At 37.2% G+C, this 20,491-nt stretch overlaps 1 protein-coding gene across 2 annotated transcripts in view; it reads right to left on the reverse strand.

The window, feature by feature from the left end:
• The window catches only part of enox1 (ecto-NOX disulfide-thiol exchanger 1), a 47,709-nt gene extending 27,562 nt beyond the window's left edge, over positions 1-20,147 (reverse strand). For both annotated transcript variants that reach the window (XR_014532692.1, XM_083536519.1), the window contains exon 1: positions 19,906-20,147. The gene's annotated coding sequence lies outside the window, so the exon portion shown is untranslated. The remainder of the gene's footprint in view (positions 1-19,905) is intronic.
• Positions 20,148-20,491: the final 344 nt, after the last annotated feature.

The following is a 20,491-nucleotide window of genomic DNA, read 5'->3' on the forward strand; positions in this document are numbered from 1 at the left end:
AAAACCATAACTTTGTTACACTTGTTCATAGCCAACAGTGTAAATGGATGCCGTACACTAATAATAGTGTAATTGTTCTTTAATAGACATATGACTTTAATATAAAGTTGTAAAATGGCCATTACATTTTGAACCACCAGACTGTTGATGCTCAATTCTACCTGGTCAGAAGGTGTTAATTTTATACAGCAGCTCTGACAACAGTGCCGCAGCAGCAAACATTTATATTAATGCATTTCAATCCAATAATCTAAACAGGAACTCCACATAAATGAATGTGAAAACGTGTAATCATTAACATGCTGTGGCAGTTTGTTTGATTAATTATATAAAAATGACGTTTCATAAATTGCTAATCAGAAAATGGACCAGTCTAGGGGATATGTTAATATTATCAAATAGTTTTTTTGTCACTGTGTTACTGTAATTTCACTGATGTCACTGCCCCAGAAGATTCTGATAAATGCTACTAAAAATCAAACTGCTTCAGCTCACACTGATACACTGTACAAAATAAAAACATACACAGTTACAATCTTGCTTTCTTCCCACCAGCTTGTGCTAGCTAGCTAAATGTTACCTCATTCATAAAAACATTTTCCCAGTTGCCTAACAACAGTGTTGTTACAATAATAACCCCTTTATCTACCTATTTTCCCATTACAAAAGCATGAAGTAAACGTTTTATTGGTATGTATAGTATTTTTCCACTTTCTCAAGGAAGCCCTTGTAACATGTACTGTCTTCAGAACAGGAGGTAAAACATATAGACCAAACACTACTTGCCAATCACAAACATCAACATGATCTTTGTTCAGAATACATCTGCATTTTTTTCAGCAAGTTGCTAATACAGCATACTTTATCCAGAGAGGGCTACAGGTGTCATTCAGTATGAGCTTCATATGCTAAGTTGGGAAATAATCTTACTACATTATGTAGTACATAATACTTTCTTTCGGCTTCTCCCATTAGGCGGCGCCACAGCGGATCATCCGCATGTTTGATTTGGCACATGTTTTTACGCTGGATACTCTTCCTAACGCAACCCTCCCCATTTATCCGGGCTTGGGACCGGCACTAAGAATGGCTGGGGTTGGTTCCCTGACCGGGGATCGAACCCGGGCCACAGCGGTGAGAGCGCCGCATCCTAACCACTAGACCACCAGGGACCTACACATGTACTACATGATATTATGTATAATATAGAATTCAATAAAAATGTATATACATGAATTCTTACTAGTGCAATTAGACTAAATGTCAACACTGTGCATTAACTGATGTGGTAACGAAGCACCTTGCTTTAAATTACATTGCAGCTTAAATCATAAAAAGAAATCAGAGGGAAGATTTTGAGTGATATATTATCTGTCACACATGATCATTGCTGCTTTTTAAGCACTTCCTAAAGCAATTTCCAATTACTTACAGCAGTAATTTAAGCAAGGGTTAAACACAACAAACTATTAAGCACCCAAATCAAACTAAGCTCCAAAGCATCCCAAATTATCAACACCCTCGAAATGTGGCTTTCTTTATTACAGCCTCTGCACCAGAACCCAATTTTATCCCTCAGTGGACACAAAGTCTATTCGTTTATGCTGTTGTATTGCATCTCAGTGATTTACAGAGCAAACATATCAAAAGTGTACAAATGTAGAGCTGTGTATGTGTGTTCTACAGCCTCTTGAGATATGTGAGGAGGCGATCGCCGTGAGCCACACTAAAAGTGACCAGATGGCAAGAATGAGCTGGAGCATTCCTCCAGCCATGAATGCTCTGCATTTTAAACAGTTTCCCTCTCTACATTTCCTATCTCTCTCCTGCTGTCTCAACTATCACACACACACACACACACACACACACACACACACACACACACACACACACAAACGCATACATGCACACACATTGGGCAGAAAGCATACCCAATTAGCATTGTGTTAAATTTTGCATAGGCCTATAAACCTGAGTTATGAATTTAAGGAGTCCACACCTACTGAGAAGGCAAAATGAGCAAGAGAAAAAAGACTATGCTCATTGTATCTGTCAAGTAAGCTGTAGTGCATACATGGCGCTAGAAATCAGTAGGAAAGCTATTTTTTGTATTACAGGAATTTGCATCACTAAGTATGTGTTAAATGCCATTAGAGTTTCAACTGGGAACAAACATCATATGAGCAACACATTTTGCAACAAATTCCTTAATGTATTTGAAAGAGAACAGAAACCTGCAAACAGCTATAATATAATCCACATAAAAAGAGCACTAGAGAACTCCAGTGATATCATGGTTGGGTAAAATCCTCTCCGGACATGCTAATGCCTTTTACAGCTGTGTTGATTTAATACTGATGAGCCAGTTCCATGACAGAGTCTCCCTTCGCCATGCAATTTGAGTGTACACAAACATTAGATATAATATAAATGTCCATGGCTGAGCTCCAGAAGTCTAGCCTGGTCCTGTTTACTGAACAGAGCCAGACGCGATATTTCCCCCCAAAAAGGGAACCTCCTGTGTATTCATTTAAATCTCTTTTCCAGTGCTTATTCCCACCTCTTTTACATTACCGTCAAATGCTCTTTAACCAATAGAGGCTCATTTCAAACCATTAATCCAGGATATGAAGAAGGCCAGGGTTGACTGCAAGTGACTCCCATTTCTGCCGCTCAGTCATCCTCTGAATGTTACAAATTGAAGGAGAAGTGGTACTTCGTAAAGCATTAGGGACAGAGAGAACAGCCTGACTGTTGAGTATAACTTGTTCTCCTCTAGCTAAGGTCTCATTCTAATGCTGTCTAAAACTTCTACACAGCTCCCTAAAAAGCTAACTATTAATAGATCCAGGTAGGTCTGAGCCTGATGATAAGTGAAATGGTAAAGGAAAAAACTCCCCAGACACCGTGTATATGTGTATTTTCAGACATCAGACAAAGTATAAGAGTCCATGGTTTGTATTAGAGTATTTATGGTGGATCTCTTCCTACCTTTTGGAGTCTTGTTCAGTGAATAACAGAGCAGCTCCATTTGCATACTCTACAGCACTGCAAAAACATTTACCATGGGACACAAGCTCACAACAAGAGTCATGGGACAGTGTAGAATACCATTGGACCATTTGCTACTGTGTGTTTGGACCTCTGCAAGCATGTCACACCCAAGGACAACATGGTTATTTATCAGCTGGCCATTGCCCCAAAAAAATCAGCGTAAGCATAATAGAGGACAGCACTGAACAACACACCTCCACTTAATATAAGCACCACACAATTCAGTTCTATTCTTGCTACTACTCATAGCCATCATAACGTTTCAGTGCTGTGCTGCAAACATGCGGCCATGCTGAGTACACTGCACACCCGATTCTAGAGATTAATGACACACTTTCAAGTCTGTTTTGAGCTGAATTCATTAGAGGCTTGGGTATCTGCACCAAGCAGTTTGAGTGACAGAATCACTGAGCTACAGCAGCACCATATGTTCCTTTCTCTTCCAATTAGTGTCAAGCTTAAATATAAATTGTTGAGCTTTAGATTGTTGTCTCAACTCATGCACACTATTGTATAAGAATATATGTTTTGAAGTCATTAAACACACGTTTACACACTGAGTAACAAACAACATTCAGCTTTAAACCCACTCTCAGCTAATGACTAGAAACTCCAAGTGATTTTGGATAGTTAATGCAGGACTCCAGAGTCAGAAACCAGTGCACAGCTTGCTCTTGCTTCTTCAGGACAGACTGCTGGGTTTCACACTGGTTTGGATTTTGAGTTCTCTTTGTTCCAATGGTCTGATGAGAGATCCAGATGTTTTGGCTCACATATCATGTCCTGGGCTGATCTGTAGGCCTCATTCCTCATAGCCCTCAATAAGTGACATCAGAGAAATGACCAAATCAAGCAGTCTTTATCAAGAAATATTTTTATTTTCTTTGGATGTGTGGTATGCATAGGACATTACGGTTTTTTTTTTACTGTCTAATAATAACAACATGGCATCACATTGATAAAAATGCAAGTTACTGTACATAGATAGACCCCAATGATTCTTTGAATAGTTTAAAAAGAACTAGTGTTAAGAAACTTACAGAATTGATTATTTAATCCTATTTAAAGTACTCTCCTCTTCCTATAGTTTTTTTCTCTTACTGAAAACATTACCTATAGTCATCTTTTGTCATCTAGAGCCTCCTGTGTTTTTACTGGATTTCTTCCATGGTGGCAAATCTTTTCTCCTTTTGTCTCATGTTTAATTTTGGGAACAAAAAGAAGTCACAAGGAGTGAGATACTGTGGATGTAAGGCAATAACCACGTTATTTTTGGTAAAACTCTTCAAAGTAAAGTCACTGATTAATAGTCTGCCAAGGTGAAATAAATTATTTATTAACAGTGCCAGTGTCAAAAACATGATAATCATTTTTAAGCCATATTCAAATTCAAAACATTTTTGGCTTTCTATTCATAAATGTTTATGTTTCTTTCCCTGAAAAACAAATCCCAATTAAACATTCAGTTCTTTCACATTATTGATACAAGTATATTAAATAAATTCTGTGAATATTCATATTAGGATTTGTACTAATTGTTAGTCCTCATTTACTGATATAATACCCAGTCTTTCTAAAAGATTTGGAGATTTTGTAGTGTGGCTAACGAGATTTGTGCTCATTCTGCCACAAGGATGTTAGTAAAGTGTACTAGTTCAGGGAAAGGAGGTCTGGGGTGCAGTCAGCATTCCAAGTCACCCCTAAGGTATTCAATAGGTTGAAGTCAGAGATCTATAGCAGGCCACTCAATATTTTCCACTCCAATCAAGCCACATCTTCATGGAGCTGGCTTTGTGCACATGGGCATTGTCATGCTGGAGCAAGTTTGGGTCTGATAATTATAAATGTAATGCTACTGTAGCACATCCAAAAACATACTTTACAATTGTGTGCCTTCAACGATATGGTAACAGATTGGGGAAGAATCACATATGGTTGGAAAAATCAGGTCTCCCAAAATAGAAAATGGTCACAAATTTCATAATCTTTATAAAATGCTAAATGATTTAGTGTTTAGTATATCTAAATATATGATGTTACATCTCATGAAATGAAAAGCAAAAAAGGAGCAATAGTTTATTTAAAAAAGGGGCCCAGAATCATTTAGGGTTTTACTTTAACCACCAGTAAAGCCATTCCCACCTCAGCACTGTACTGATAAATTTGCAAAATGAAACAGTTTAAGCAATTCAAAGGAAAATTCAGTGTATATAGTATAAAAGTGAATGCCATTTCGAACACAGTGATTCTTCTGGGTTCAGCAAAACTACTGTGGCTTAGAGAAGCCTATTAAACGAGTCAGTAGAACATTTTCAAATGATATAGAACCGATTAAAAAAGAAAACCCAAGTGAGCTTGGAATGAATCAGATAAGGATGTTCTAAGCCTCTACAATGTTTTCTATTTTTCTGCAAAGCCATTCAGTTTATACCCTCAGACCCATTAGTCTTTTTCAGACTTTTATACACTGTAAGAAAAAATGCTATACAAAGAGTTCTCAAGTATTTAAGATGGCCACTGATGACCCTGTTCATGCTTTTTCGCCAAGCTAACAGATGAATACTGAGCTTTATTTAGGGGTTCTTACTTCTTTTCTAGCAGTATTTCTCCTTCTCCTTCTTTCGGCTTCTCCCATTAGGGGATCATCCGTCTCCATACCCCCCTGTCCTCTACATCTACCTCTTTCAAACCAACTACCTGAATGTCTTCCATCACCACATCCATAAACCCCCTCCTTGGTCTTCCTCTTTTTCTCCTTCCTGGTGGCTCCATCCTCAGCATTTTCCTACAGATATACCCCATGTCCCTCCTCTGCACATGTCCAAACCATCTCAATCTTACCTCCCTCACCGTGTCTCTAAAACGTCCTACATGCGCTCCCAATGAAAACCTCAACATCTTCAGCTCTGCTACCTCCAGCTCCACCTCCTGTCTTTTACTCAATGCCACTGTCTCTAAACCATACAACATCCCAGGTCTCACCACAGTCCTATAAACTTTCCCTTTCACACTTGCAGATACTCTTCTATCACAAATCACTCCTATCACTCTTCTCCACCCACGCCACCCTGCCTGCACTCTTTTCTTTACTTCTCTCCAGCACGTACCTCTACCTCTCCAGGCTCTTCTCCACCGGCCCCCTACTCTCACTTTTCAGCGGTATTTATAAGGACAAAAGACATTTCTAAGAAAACAGGACAATAAATATGTAACACTGATAATAAGCAATTGCATAGTTAATAATTGCTTTCCTCTGTGCGTAATAATATACAAGCACTCAACAATATGCCACAAGATATCTGTATGATTAAAGCATTAAAGTTAATATAAAAAATATATCTAAATATGTGTTAAATGTAAAAGCAAATAAAAAAATAGCTAGACCATGAATAAAAAGCAGACTTGAGCATGACATGCTTGTTACGTCTACTGTTGATATAAAGTATTAACCTGAAATGTTTCTGTCAGGAATCACAGGCCTCAGGAGTAGCAGGCAGGTCAAAAGGTTCAGTTCTCTGCCTAAGCTTCAGTAGAAATGCAGTTCTCTTTTCACAGTATTCAGGGTGTAACATCATAGAGGAAGGTCAAGGGCAACGCCCAGAGCTCTGAATAATTCACATACATTTAACAATCTTTCAAGTGTCTCTTTGTGCCTGTTACAAAACTCAGGGCTACTCTAATCTCCTCAGCATATAAGTGTAACTAATATTGGAAACATATTAAACTAGATATTTATTTAAATAATGTGTATGTATGTATAAATATGTATATTTTTTTTTAGCTAAGTACTGCATGTATAATCCTTTAAACAGATGTGTTTCAACTGATGTATCTACACACAAGAAAATTATATTGCGATCTTGGCCAGACAAAGCTGCACACCCATTAATCATAGCCCAATCAAAACTATAAATTTCATCCACACATGTTATTAAGTGTTGAAGGCTTGGAGGAGCCTAGCTAGTTTAAGAAGCACTTACTCTTGACTGTAAACTGAAAGGGGAAAAAGATTTCTGACATTTCTTCTACTTGGAGAAACACAGAGTAAGCAAATAACCACATAGCTTATGCAGAATGCCATATGTCTGTTAACCTCATCAGTATAGGCATTTATTCTGGTCAATTTAATTTGTATATATTCATTTTGACTTTAAAACAGCCTTAACCACAAATAATGGCAGAAAATGTCAAAAATCCCAGAATCACAATTTTTTATGTACAGTGCTCTTTATTTTTTATGTATTTATATTTATTTATATTTTTAATTTCAAAATATATATTTTTCATATAGACTATTTATATAGAAGATGCGTAGATCAATTTTTCATTTCACAAAAAAACAGCTGATATACATTTTTTTAAACATACAATATATAAGCCAGGGGCACTTCCTGTTGAGAACTACTATATATATTCGGGAAGTCAGTGAACCTGCCAGCTGGTCTAGACATGAGATCATGCACTACACATACTTTCACCACAAACCCAGATCAATCCCAAAAGGCTCAACTGTAAATGTGCAACACACATGAAGCTACACACATGCACGCAGACACAAATGTAATAAGAAAAGACAAGGTAGACATTTGTGACACATCTCTTATATTATTCACACTAGCACTCCTTCATTTTCTCTCTATTTTTCTTTCTTTCTCTGGCTGCTGGGTGTGCTCACGGTGTTTGTAGGCTCATCAGAGCTCTGTTTGATGGTCTGTGGGCTGCTGGAAGAGTTGAATAATGGAATTTAAATTAATATACAGATGATGTATAAATCAAATGCAGAGCCTTGGAATAGATGAGCAATCCTAGTTTTCCAGTATGTACAATAGCCCTGCTGGCTCACATGGCTTGAGCAAAAGCTGAAAAGAACAGCCCATAACACTAGTCTTAAAAAAAGTAATCAGTTCTTCATCTGGCCATGCAACAACATCACCAGGACTATCTTTGGCACCACAGTGCCTACCTTTGTCATGCATGTTTCTGTGTTTTCTACTCTTTATGTCCCTATCTTTTGCACTCTCTCTCCTCCTATATATATCAACATGATGAGTGGCCTTCGAATGACCATCTCTGGCTTTAATAGCCCCCATAAATCTTAGCAGGTTTATCCTGGCTTAATAGAGAAAAAGGACAATTCATCACCTCTACACTACTAGAGGCCACAAATATATCAAGCTGTAAATTCCAAGCCTATTATGATCTTAATTTTTCTCTTGTACCATGTGACTATGGATGAGATTGTGTATGTGTACGTTTATTATGCAATGCCTGACTGCAATGGGGTGACAAAAAATTCAGATTAGTGTGACAGCCAAATAATCCACTGCTAATCTAGTTTTATTGCTTTTATTCTACGGCTGCTGTTGGTGTTATACACCTGATGCTCTCTCTCTCTCTCTCTCTCTCTCTCTCTCTCTCTCTCTCTCTCTCTCACACACACACACACACACACACACACACACACAGCCTGCAGTGCTTACCTCAGTATCACTATTATCTTATGCCTCTGTAAAAACAAACTTAATATTTATCCAAATGGAACATTAATAAAACATTATTTTTTAAGAACAAATATTAAGACACTGCCATTGATTTATTTGAGTCTCTAAAAATACTGCCAATCATACTGCCAATCATTATTCCAAAAAATGTGTTTACTTGAATAACTCTGAATTTCACTCAAATCAATACAATGTAAAGAGGCCTATAGTGACGCATTCAATAGAATTAGACGTTATTTGTTTGGTGAATAAGAAAATGTCTCATATACAGTGATCTAAACAAGACTGTACTGTTACTAGATCATTTTCATCCTATATAAATTCTACATCTGCTACAAAAATATAGTGAGGACATTTTTATGGTGAAATAAATGTTTACAATTTTTTTTATGGCTTCATGTATTATGGTAGTTGGTGAACTATATAAGAAAGCCAGGGGGAAAAAAAATTTAAATCTTAACTAATGACAACAGAAAAAAATGTTTCAAGCCAAGAGGATCAATAGTTCTCCAGTCATGCTGAGCAATATTGATCCCTTTAAGGGAAGAGTTCCAAGAGCTTGGCAGCAGTGTTCGATAAAGCAGCGACAGGTGGCTACAGTTTGGCCTGGGATCTGAGCATGCACTTTGCTGTTTGGATCAGCATGTGTACACAGAGCACATGCATGTGACATTAAAGCTGAACTTTTCAGTTCTCACTCTCCACCAGTGAAAATTGACCCCAGTGCTATTTCTGGCATTGCCTCTTTATGGTCCAACTTGTTTTCTTTTTTTTTTTTTTTTTTTAAGGAATATATTTATTCTTTTATTACACAGTATGGTTTCTAGAGACCTGGCCATTTCACTTACTTAGCCACAAACCTAGAGCAAACAATTATATAGTGTACAATGTCTTTGTACAGGATGCTATAGCATTAAAGTTCACTGGAGCTAAGGGACACAAAATATTCCAGCATGACAATACACATGTTCACAAAGCAAGCTCAGTGAAGACAAGGTTTACCAAGATTGTGGAGGAAGCATTCGAGCGGCCTGACCTCAACCACCACTGAACACCTTTGGTATGAACTGGCTTGCTGACTGCCCCCTAGGCCTCCTCCCCTGTCATCCGTGTCCATCCATTCCAAACAAATCCGTACAGCCAGGCTTCACATTCTAGTGGAAAGGTTACTATAACATCTTATAGGGCTAAATCTGTAAGGAGTTTTGATCATATCATTTCTGCCCTGGCTTAAAGCAGATCGTTCAAATATAATACATTATTTAGTAACTGCAGTGAAATGAGGTCTTGGTTGGGTGATAGTGAAAGTACTGGATATTTTATTTAAGCTGTCTGAGTGACAAGAGTCCTCTAAAGGCTTGAGTTTTTCCTAGCCATTGTCTGAATTTATATTTATCAAAAGTTTATTAGCGATGATGTCTGTTTGTGAACACTCAATAAAACAACTGGATAAAAAAAATCACTTCCACATTAGCAAGAGTTTCTTTTTGCATGTTTGCAAGTCAATTTAATGCATGTTGAAATAAAAATGGTTATGGTTACAACTGGTTGTAATTCTTTATTATTTGCTTTACACCTTTGTTTTATAAAGCATGTACTTTAATTATATTTTATAGAATGATCTTTTTTTAACTGCTGTTTAAACACATACACAGACACACAAATACAGTCCTCATGTCCCAGCAGAAGAGTCCTCATGTGCAGCCAAGCGTCATGCTGTTTTGGGTGTAGCAGGAAAGCATGTGCCAGGTTTGACTTAAATCTTCCCAGAACTCCAGATTTATAAGGACACATGAGTCATGTTGTGGAGTTGACTATAATAGTACACTGAGGATTTAAACAATTAAACACTGTATATTTAATGATTATTTAAGACAAAATAGTAAAACAAACCTAATGTAATCACATTTGCATGACCTTATGCACATTGTAGCGAGGCAATAATCACACTTGAGAAAATGAGTTGTAAATTAGAACAGGCTTTAAAGCATATACTGTATGGTATAATTAATGGAGGTAAATAAGAATGTGGAACAATGTTACTTTTTTAAAGCATGTCTTAATATTCTGTGAGAAATATCACAAAATCAAATGGTTGCTGTTTGTGGTGATCTTAATGCCAGAAATGCACATATGGTAGAGCACAGTTGTGGTCAGGCAACCCACTGTTACATCAGTAAAAATTGAACAGTGTTCCTGTACATATGGAGGGGAACAGCAGGTTCTCTTCGAAACTAGAAGGAAACTTATTAATAAAAAGGGACTATATATGAGACATATTTTGGACATTAGACTATTGGAACACATTATATACTGGAATAGCAATTCAGGGATTAGCTCACAAACTCTCATAAAATCTAATCATCTATAAACACACCACAAGCAGCATTCCTTGTAGAAAAAACACCCCTTCATATACAATCCCTTTAAATGGATTATATCTAAGTAACCTTAGGGAGGACTGGCAAAATTCCTAGGACAGAGCTGATGGATTCCTCTATAAAACAGTGCAAGCCTGCATGTTTTGGAACAAATAGCTAATGAAGCTGGTCTGAGGCAACATGTTAACAGACTTGTGAAACAGCAGAGGTGTATTGCAGTGATGGGCTCTGGACACAGAGAAATGTACAGAGATAAACAGCCACCAGATTGGAGTCCAGCCAGGGTCTGTTCCTCTACTCCCCTCTATTCATCATAATGTCCACAAACAGAGCAGCCCCTTGTAATGAGCATCTTCTCAAGCTGGGCTGATTAAAGCTTTGTTGGGTGGCAAGAGGTGGTGTTTTGGTGCTTTAGTCATGATCAATCACCCTCTGTCAGGCAGGGATATGCATCTCACTGCTCTCATACTAATCAGCATCACACATCAGCATTGCTCCAGCTGACATTATCGATTTTTCACCAGACCCTTACATCAATTATTCTTAATTATACATATACACAGAGTTGCTGATGAAATATGTACCCCATACCATTTGTCTTATAATATATGCTATTTTAGAAAATAGATTGTAATTTCATAAATATTAATGTACTAATTATAGAATTTGTCTAGTCTGCCAGATTCCAATCAAATTTTTAAATAAAACAATTACTTACAAGATATTATTTTGGTAGGGGATAATTGCCAATACAGCAGTGACCCTGACTCATTAAAGTGGCTAATAGTAAATGTAATAAGTAAATGTATTGTACAACTGCACAACATAACTTACACTAAATAGCTAAAAGTATTTGTACCCTCAAATGTGGTTTCTCCTTGATGGAACTACAGAGCTAAAACATTTTCCAGGATGAAAGCATAACTGTGCACAAAGCTAAGCTTATAAAGGCATTGTTTATTTACTAGCCTAAACTAACTAGGATAATTTGAACAATAGATATCCTACCAGGCAGTTACTATAGATACTATAAAGAAAAATATATTGAAACATCCAAAGCAAAAAACAAGAGAAAAAATAAATAATGCATTCAGATTCATATCTGTGTTTGTATTAATTTAGAACCAATTTCTGTTCAATTTATATATTTTACTCATTATCCAGTGACATCCCTAATATAAATATTCAACACAAATTACTGAATTTATTAATGATTATTTTGTGCAATACATTTTGATAAGTACAGTGTGGTTATTACTTTCTATGACATTATGCTAAACCATACAAGAATCCTTGAAGGCATGAACGCATTATTCATCCAATAAATAAGTGCATAACCTTGAATACTCTTTCCCTCTTCCCTTTTCTCTCTTATGACCTTAACAGAGACTGCCACATCTTTCACTGGTCATTACCTGAGTAATTTTGCGCAGCTGGCAGCCTGCAGTGTGGTGGCACTCATCACTATACTTCCTAAAAGGCAAATATCCAAACACTTTCAGAAATGTATCACATTTTCCAAGCAGTCAATCATTTCCACCCACCATTAACTTTGAAACAGAAAACAGATAGAGCTTTTTAGGGTGGCTCTGGAAGTCCTTTAGGTACAATCACTAAAATACAGCAACATATTCAATACTGTGCATTAGAAACTTTGAAAGATGCATAGGTTATAGTTCTAATTGAATCATTCAGTCAGCTCATTGTTCAGTATATCTTGAGCTAGTGCAGGAAATCTGAGCAGTGTATGTATCTACTTCTGAGTTCAACATTTCATTCAAGAGGCATGATTGATTTTGTGTTCCCTGTGTTACACACTGAGTAAATAAAGCATAGCCTGCATCAAAAGCTTAGATGTGCATTTATGTTTTGTAGCACAGCAAATGGGTATTGGTTGACTGATTTTATCTTCTCATGCACTGAAATTCCTCTTCAAACCACTGTTATTATTCACAAAGCAGAATTGGACCTCGTCAAATAATTCAGACGTCTCGGCTTTTTGCCCTTTAGATGTTGACAGCATAGATTATGATCAGTAATAAGAATTCAGAGTACAGGTCTACAGGCTCAGCTTTTGAATTGAAAGAGATCCATTTGAAATCATTCCTGACTATTAAAAACTTTAAAAAAATGGCCAATTTAGAAATATAACTGTCAAATGTTATAAGCAGAGGTCCAGCAGTTATGGCTACTGTGTTTGTGGTTTACTTGTCAATGATTTTTCCACTTCCCTGTTAGCTGTTCCTTTTACTGACACACTTTCATAACCCACTATAACATTTCTGTACGCTCTGTTTTCTTGATCCCTACTACTGTTGTGATCTTACACCATACTTATCAAACTTAACAGAAACCGATATTAAAAATAAAACTGAAAGAATCTCAGTTTGTATTAAATACAGTACAAAACTGACCCAAGAACCAAGAACTCTGGTTTAAACCTACAGCAAACCTGACATTAAGTTAGAAATGTTGCCAAAAGACTTTTACAAGAAAGGAATTCTTTTTTCTTTTATCATTTATATTTTAGGGACATTTGTATATAAAGAATCAGAATATTTCCATGGAAATATACAATACATGGAGCCTCCTTTTAATAAAGAGGATTAAAGATTTTACCCTGTGTGATGAAGTGTTACTAAAGAAAAAAATCCTTCTTCTGCAAAAAGTCATTAATATTAAAACCATTTTTCCTGTTGGATATCAGGGTGCTATTATGGATGCATTACCCTTAGAATGAATGGGAACAGTTTTTGGACACATATTATACAGCGCACTGTTACTATGCCAAATGTAAAATGTGTGTGTGTGTGTGTGTGTGTGTGTGTGTGTGTGTGTGTGTGTGTGTGTGTGTGTGTGTGTGTGTGTGTGTGTGTGTGTGTGTGTGCAGAAAAAATTTGTTACTTTGTAGCTCTCATGCTGCAGATTTCCCACACTGCCTCAGAGCTATAGCAATGGGGGAGGGATAATGTTACACTTATTTTGGAGCCCCTGGGGAGCCAGTTGCTAAAACATTAATGGAAAAACACCACAGCAACACAAGAAATCTCAATCTGAACACTGGATGCCTTCTATGTATACAGACAAATATAAAAGTATCCTCTAGACTTCCTAGACTAAATTCAGAGAAATCACAATAGAAATCTAGCAGAAACCATTTAAGCATTATGCACCACTGAATCTGGCATGACCAAACATTGACATATAAACCTAATGTGTTTTCATTTACTAAAAGAAGACTTCTTTCCATATTCCACATCCCAGAGCAATTATCCTGTGGAAATACAACGAAAATAAAATTGGCCAATAAATTTAATTATGTGGCATGCCTCAGAATTGTGTAATTTTTCCCGAATGAAAGTTAGATTTGCACCTTAAGCTCCGCTGCCGGGCCTTTTTTCTCATCAGAAAGAGAACTCCATTACATCAAGGAACAAAACACTATATTCTTCAGGTGCTGCTGCTCCTTTGTGCTCAGGGGAAAACAGAGTGTGTCTGCACAAATTGGCTGAGGTAGATTGAGCATGAACAGGCACCATCACCAGTTTCATTATTCAACCTATCAACTTTTGCTGCCATGCTTGCTCTTTACTTTCGAGACATAACAGGGTCACCGATACCAAAATTACATCCCAGTTAAGCTTAAAGGAATTTAAGGAAGTGTGTTGTTACTAAGCAACCTGTTAATTCCCAGTTGATAATGTTGCCAATGTGGCAGGTACGTGTATAGATCTGGCTGAGCATACTGATCTATTCCTCTTAATGGTGTACTCTAACTGAGCTCGTTTCACATATCTTATTTCATTAAAGAATTATCATACTTCCAGTTAATAAATTTTAACAAGGTTTTGTTCTCATGCATCCAAAAATTACTGTAGATAGCACAGGAATGAACAACTTCTAAATTAATTCTCATGCTGTCTTTTCATTTTGAAGACATTTTCTGAAGAATGCTGTCATCCTTTGTCATTTTTGCTTTTTTGATTTTCTTTAATCTTAGGAGTAAGAGATTTCAAGCAAAACTCAAGACAGTGATCTGCACATGCTGTGTTTATGGTGTCTGGAGTTGGGATAATGTCAGCGCATGAATCAGTGATGTAGTACTGGGTTATAGTTTTTGAATGCAATTCACTGTGCATATAAAATATAATTATCTGAGCCCTCTCCACCCCCAGTAGAATAGAGCGGGTGCTGCAATCCACAGCTGATGGGTTTTTTTTTCACTCCTAGTTATTAATCCAGTGCCTTCAGGTCATAAAATATTCCCAGAGTAATCTAGGTTAAAAGAAACAGTCCACAGATGCAATTTGTTCATGATAAGTTTCCTGTCACTGCTTACATAATGTGTAAATGACAAAAAAAAAAACAAAGCTGAATGTAGCAAAAAATATGTTTATTTTGAAGTCTTAATCATAGCCTGAACCGGACACAACATGGATTGTTGTCAAATTGGACTGCTATTTAAACAAACTGAAAGGCAAATGCAAACCAGTGCATTTCCCTGATTACTGACTAAGCAAGAGAAATCTTTTCACCAACAGAAGACTATTTGAGCTTTGGCTCAATCAGCATCCTCACCAACTCCAGCTGCAGAGGAGAGAAACCTAAAGGATATTAAGCAGATTGGGAGTCAGTGGTAGAGTGCTGCCTTTTTAGCCTGCTCTTCTCCAGCAAACCACATCCCCTATGTATATCTGTTTTTTATCATTTAAACTATATAGATCAGGGCTGCCCTTGAAAAGGTTAAGCACAATGCAATCAGATAAGACCTTTACTACAACCTTCACTTTGATGTGTGGATGGATTAAGTCCTTTCAGTAATTAAATATAGTAGAATACAGCAAAGTCCAGGAGCATTCAAAAGACTAACCATTAGAACTACAATAGAAGGAACATTTCTTGTGCACACAGGAAAAACTCACTTATTTTTCTCCCTAGCAAATGGAATGGCAGACTACAACTCGCCTTTTCTTCTCTTTGTTCCCTCTAAGGAGAAAGAGAACAAAAATAATCTGTCTTCTTTTCAGAAGAAAAAACTCTCTCTTTTCAGTAAGAGCCTATTTCTCACTGTCGCTCTTCCACAAGCCTTTGGACATGGTGGTTTGAGGGAGTATCTGGCTGAAAGGAGACCTGCGACCTTCTACCTAGCTCAGTTATAGCTCTCCTCAAAGTGACCCCTAATCACAACACGCACTGCTTGTCAAGGGAACAGCAGGGGCTCTGCTACAGTAATCCCACTCCCCATATTCTTCATTGCTCTGTTGCACCTGCACACTGCATCTGATTTGTGTTTACATGCAGCATAGAGCACCACATCTTAACCTTCATAGTGCAAGGAGAGAATTTAAACAAGATAATCAATAAATGACATTCTGTGAAAGGACTGAAAGATAAAAAGCAATGCAGTTCTGTTTATTTATCAGCTATTTGTTGAGCTCTAACTTCTTCAACTTCCTAATAATCTAGGTCACACTTTGGGTTTTGGGTTGATTCTATGCATATCATTGGTACAGTATTGTAGACAAACGTGATTATTGTTAAAACTGGGGTCTTGCAATATAGTTTTTGTCTAATGGGAATAAATAGTATTATTTACCTAATTTATCCATGGAATAGAAAAACTGTAAATAAGTGGAAATATCACTGCATCAGGAGCGATCACCGCAAATACATGCCTCATTTCCACAGAATTAGTGAATTAATACTACTGTTTTTAAATGTTCTTAGCAATGTTTAACATTTGGAAAATAAAATAGCTAAAAATTAAACAGACATATCAGCCACACCCTTATGGTGCTATGGTGCTGTACTTGTGAAATAGCAAAATTATTGTGTGAGTGTGAAAATTCCTCCAGAGACATAATCTTTTAATAGTAAGAAAGGATCTGCTTGTTACTTGCAACACACTTGTTTTATCGTTAAGACTCTATGAAAAACAGTAATTTGACCCAACAAAACAAATAACAGACATAACTGAGGTCATGTGATTTTATAAATGAGAATTCCATCACAGTGATTTGTTAACTAATTAAGAATAGAACCCCCTTTTTTAATATTATTGTTCTACAAAACAAAAAAGCAGTATTATCAAGGGAAAGTGAACTTAAACAGTACACCATGGCTGATTGACTTCAGTTTATAAAATTAGTAATCAAGTTTCAAAACAAGCTGAAGGGAAATATTACTAAAATTAAAAGACTAGTAGAATATTATAAAAAAAACATACAGTTTTATTAAAATTCAACATACAGTAAATATTTAGTCTGTATTGCTTTGTGCTTGTACATTTGTCAGAAACACTCCTGTTTAATTGATGCAGTCTTCTGTGACCCACTCTGTCTCCTCCCACCCCACCCCCCTCATGGTTTAGCTTTATCTTCCTTCGTCTTCTACTAAACCAGACGCCTTTATTCCTGCAACCGAGAAGCAGGAAAGTGCATTTCCTAACTGCCTTTCTATTATTATTACTACAAATTAAATTAACCTGATTTGATGTCAACCATTGGTGGAAGGCTCCACAGCTTCTAGAAAACAGGGCTTATGCTTGCACAGTGGGCACCACAAAAATATCCAGCACATCAAAGGGTGCTTTCATATCCTCTGTACTGAAATGTAGTAAGACACAGTGACCCCTTAGGACAAACAGCAGCTGTGACCAAAGCCATTTTAATCTAGCACGCTCAATGAGTCTAGCCCCATCTTTAATGATCTTTGATGCTAAATGAAAATGCAGACACACAAGACTGACTAACTCATCCAGCAACACTGCTATAATGCCAGGCTCCACCAATCAAAGGAGACAACTGTTCTGATGGCCAACAGAAATGCAAAAACATGCCATGGAAAATACCACCACCTTTCTGCTTTTCTCCATTTCTGAGTGGAAGCTTGGGGATCAATATAGTTAGGTGAAAAGAAAGTGTGCACTTCCATTCTATTTTAACATTCACAGAAGACATATTGGGATAATAAAGTCTATGTATTCCAACACAATGCACCCACAGCAGTATAAATTTTCTCCAGCTAATGTTTACACAAGCGCTTTAGTTGGTTGGTCGTGCAGGGCCAGTGGAAAATGTTAATGAAAATCCAGGCTGTAAAAAAAAAAACTAGGTTCTGCAGAGCTGTAAGTGGACATAATTGGACACCCTTCAGATCGATGGAAAACACAGCTGGGTCTTTCAAAAAGATAAGGCCAGCAAAAAGACCTTTCAGTCTCATAGCTGATTTAACATTTTTAAAGGACCAGAAACAGTCAACTGCAATGCACTCCATTAAAATGCCATAGCAATTACTGATCATTTTAATTTCAGTGTGTCTAGCAAAGACCAGTGTGGTTTCTCAGTCATAACATAAGTGTAACATGATCTACACCAGCCTTCAAGAGACCTAGAGACCTTTACTGTAAAAGACAGCTGGTCTGATTTATCATTACTTGGACAAAGTAAGAAATTGTAATCTATGATGCATATGCATTTTGCTGGCATGTCATTGTGTTCTTTCCTATCATTTTGCAAAAAAAAAAAAAAAAAGCAAATAAAGAATAAAGTTTACCTAATGTATATTTAGAGTCATATCAAAAATATACTCAGCAAATGGAAAACAGTTGACCTTTGAATTTAAGGTAAATGTTTCTCTAAAAATAGTTAAAAGGAGATAGTCCTGAGTTCTGAATGCACTTGATATATGTTTGATTAGTACAACCATCTTATCTGTAATGTTTTCATGGTAGTTCCAGCCTCATAGCCCCAGGGTAACTGTCAGGGTTTAATTTGGTTCTTCAAATTTTTTCCACTTTCTTAAAGGTAGCTGAAGTGCCTAAACTAAATTACTGCTGTGAATGCTGTGAATGTGTGAGTGCATGTGTCCTGTGATGAACTAGCTAGCTCTTAATTCAAGGTCTATTCTTCCCTCATCTCCAGTGTTCCCAGAATAGGTTCTGGATTCACTCTGGCCCTGTTCAGTAGTGATTAAACCAGTAAAAGGGATTTACTGAAAAGGATTTACTGAATCTTATCTGTAAACATTGAAATGTGTTCATTTTCTCATTATACTATAGTTCTTGTACACAGTGAAAAAACAGACAGCTTAGATAGGTTTTCTTTTGTCCTGTATTAGTCTCAATGATTTAGGACAGATGACAGTATCAGCACAGTCTGTGTGTGTAAGGTTTGATATAGCATTTTGCATTTGTTAGAGACCAAAAAAAAAAAAGTCCTAGTAAGAGCTGCAGCTTGACTGTTCACTGTTCACTGTGTGTGCATGCAGTTTGTGAACGAAACTCTCTCCATGGTGCTGAATGCGTTTCCCAGGTGATGATGTCATTGAGGGTTTCTGCCATGGAGATTGAACGCAACTGAGTCACGCAACTGCGTCCAAGACTCTGTGATCTGCTCAACTGCATTTGTTTACCTCGTCACATTACAGAGCACTGTTATAATTTGCAATATAAAAGGGAAATCCATATCACACTATACCATGGAGTGCATTTTGACACTTCTCTAAGAACCGAGCTTGCCTGGTCAGTTACAGCCTCTCTATAAACTTACTTGAAGAAAGCTTTAGAGAAACCTGCTCATGCTGTCGGGTTGTTATGTAGGTTAGGGTGTTAACTCTTATACTTGGATATACAGTGTGCATTTAACCTCATCAGCAACGGACTAGCTTTATCTCGGTAGGCTCAAAACTACATTATCCAGCACAAACGCCTCACCTTTGGTCCTTTAGTAATTAACACCACTGTGAACATTCAACACGTTAGAAATGACCCTGATTCCACCTCAACAAGTAAAAGATGTGAGTCGGAGGCTGAGAAGGAGACACCTCTCGCCTGGTTAATAAAGAGCCGTGGTGCGTTCCTGAGGAGGAATAGCTTGGGTAAAGTGTGGCAGTCAGAGCATCGGGCTGCGAGAAGCAAACACGCAACCATCACACATGGACAACAGCGCGATCAAATTATGGAGGCTTACCGTGAAGAACACGATCGTGGCTGAATGTGTTAATGTCGATGTCGATTGTAAATCCGTTAAGGTGAACCTTGCTGGCTGCTGCTTGTGCTGGTAGTTCCGGTGGTGTTAGTGGTGGTGGTGTGTGTTTGCGTGCTCCTTCAGCCGTGCTGCATCTCAGCGCCACATTCCGCTTCAGTCTCCACTCGGCTACAGTGAAGCGCGCGACACAGAGCGCCGTGCACGACCCTCTCCACCGAGAAACATGAGACAAGGACGTTTCAAGTTTCATATACATTCACCAATACCTCTTCCTATCCGCGCCCACAAAAGCCTTGAACATAGTCTTTTGACTAGTACAGTCATGTCATTTACTCCTTTATTAATATTATTAGAGTTTTTTTGTTTGTTTTTTTTTTTAAACAGGAAGACACCATCATCGCATTCCTTTGTCTGGGTTAAGCAATATATATATATATATATATATATATATATATATATATATATATATATATATATATATATATATATATATATATATGATGGCTCACAGTTGGCTCACGTTTATTATAATTGTTTATTAGTCCCATTGCTTACCTAGATTTAACTG

The sequence above is a fragment of the Silurus aristotelis genome (assembly GCF_946808225.1).
Source record: "Silurus aristotelis genome assembly, chromosome: 3".
In the NCBI taxonomy this organism is placed as follows: Eukaryota; Metazoa; Chordata; class Actinopteri; order Siluriformes; family Siluridae; genus Silurus; species Silurus aristotelis.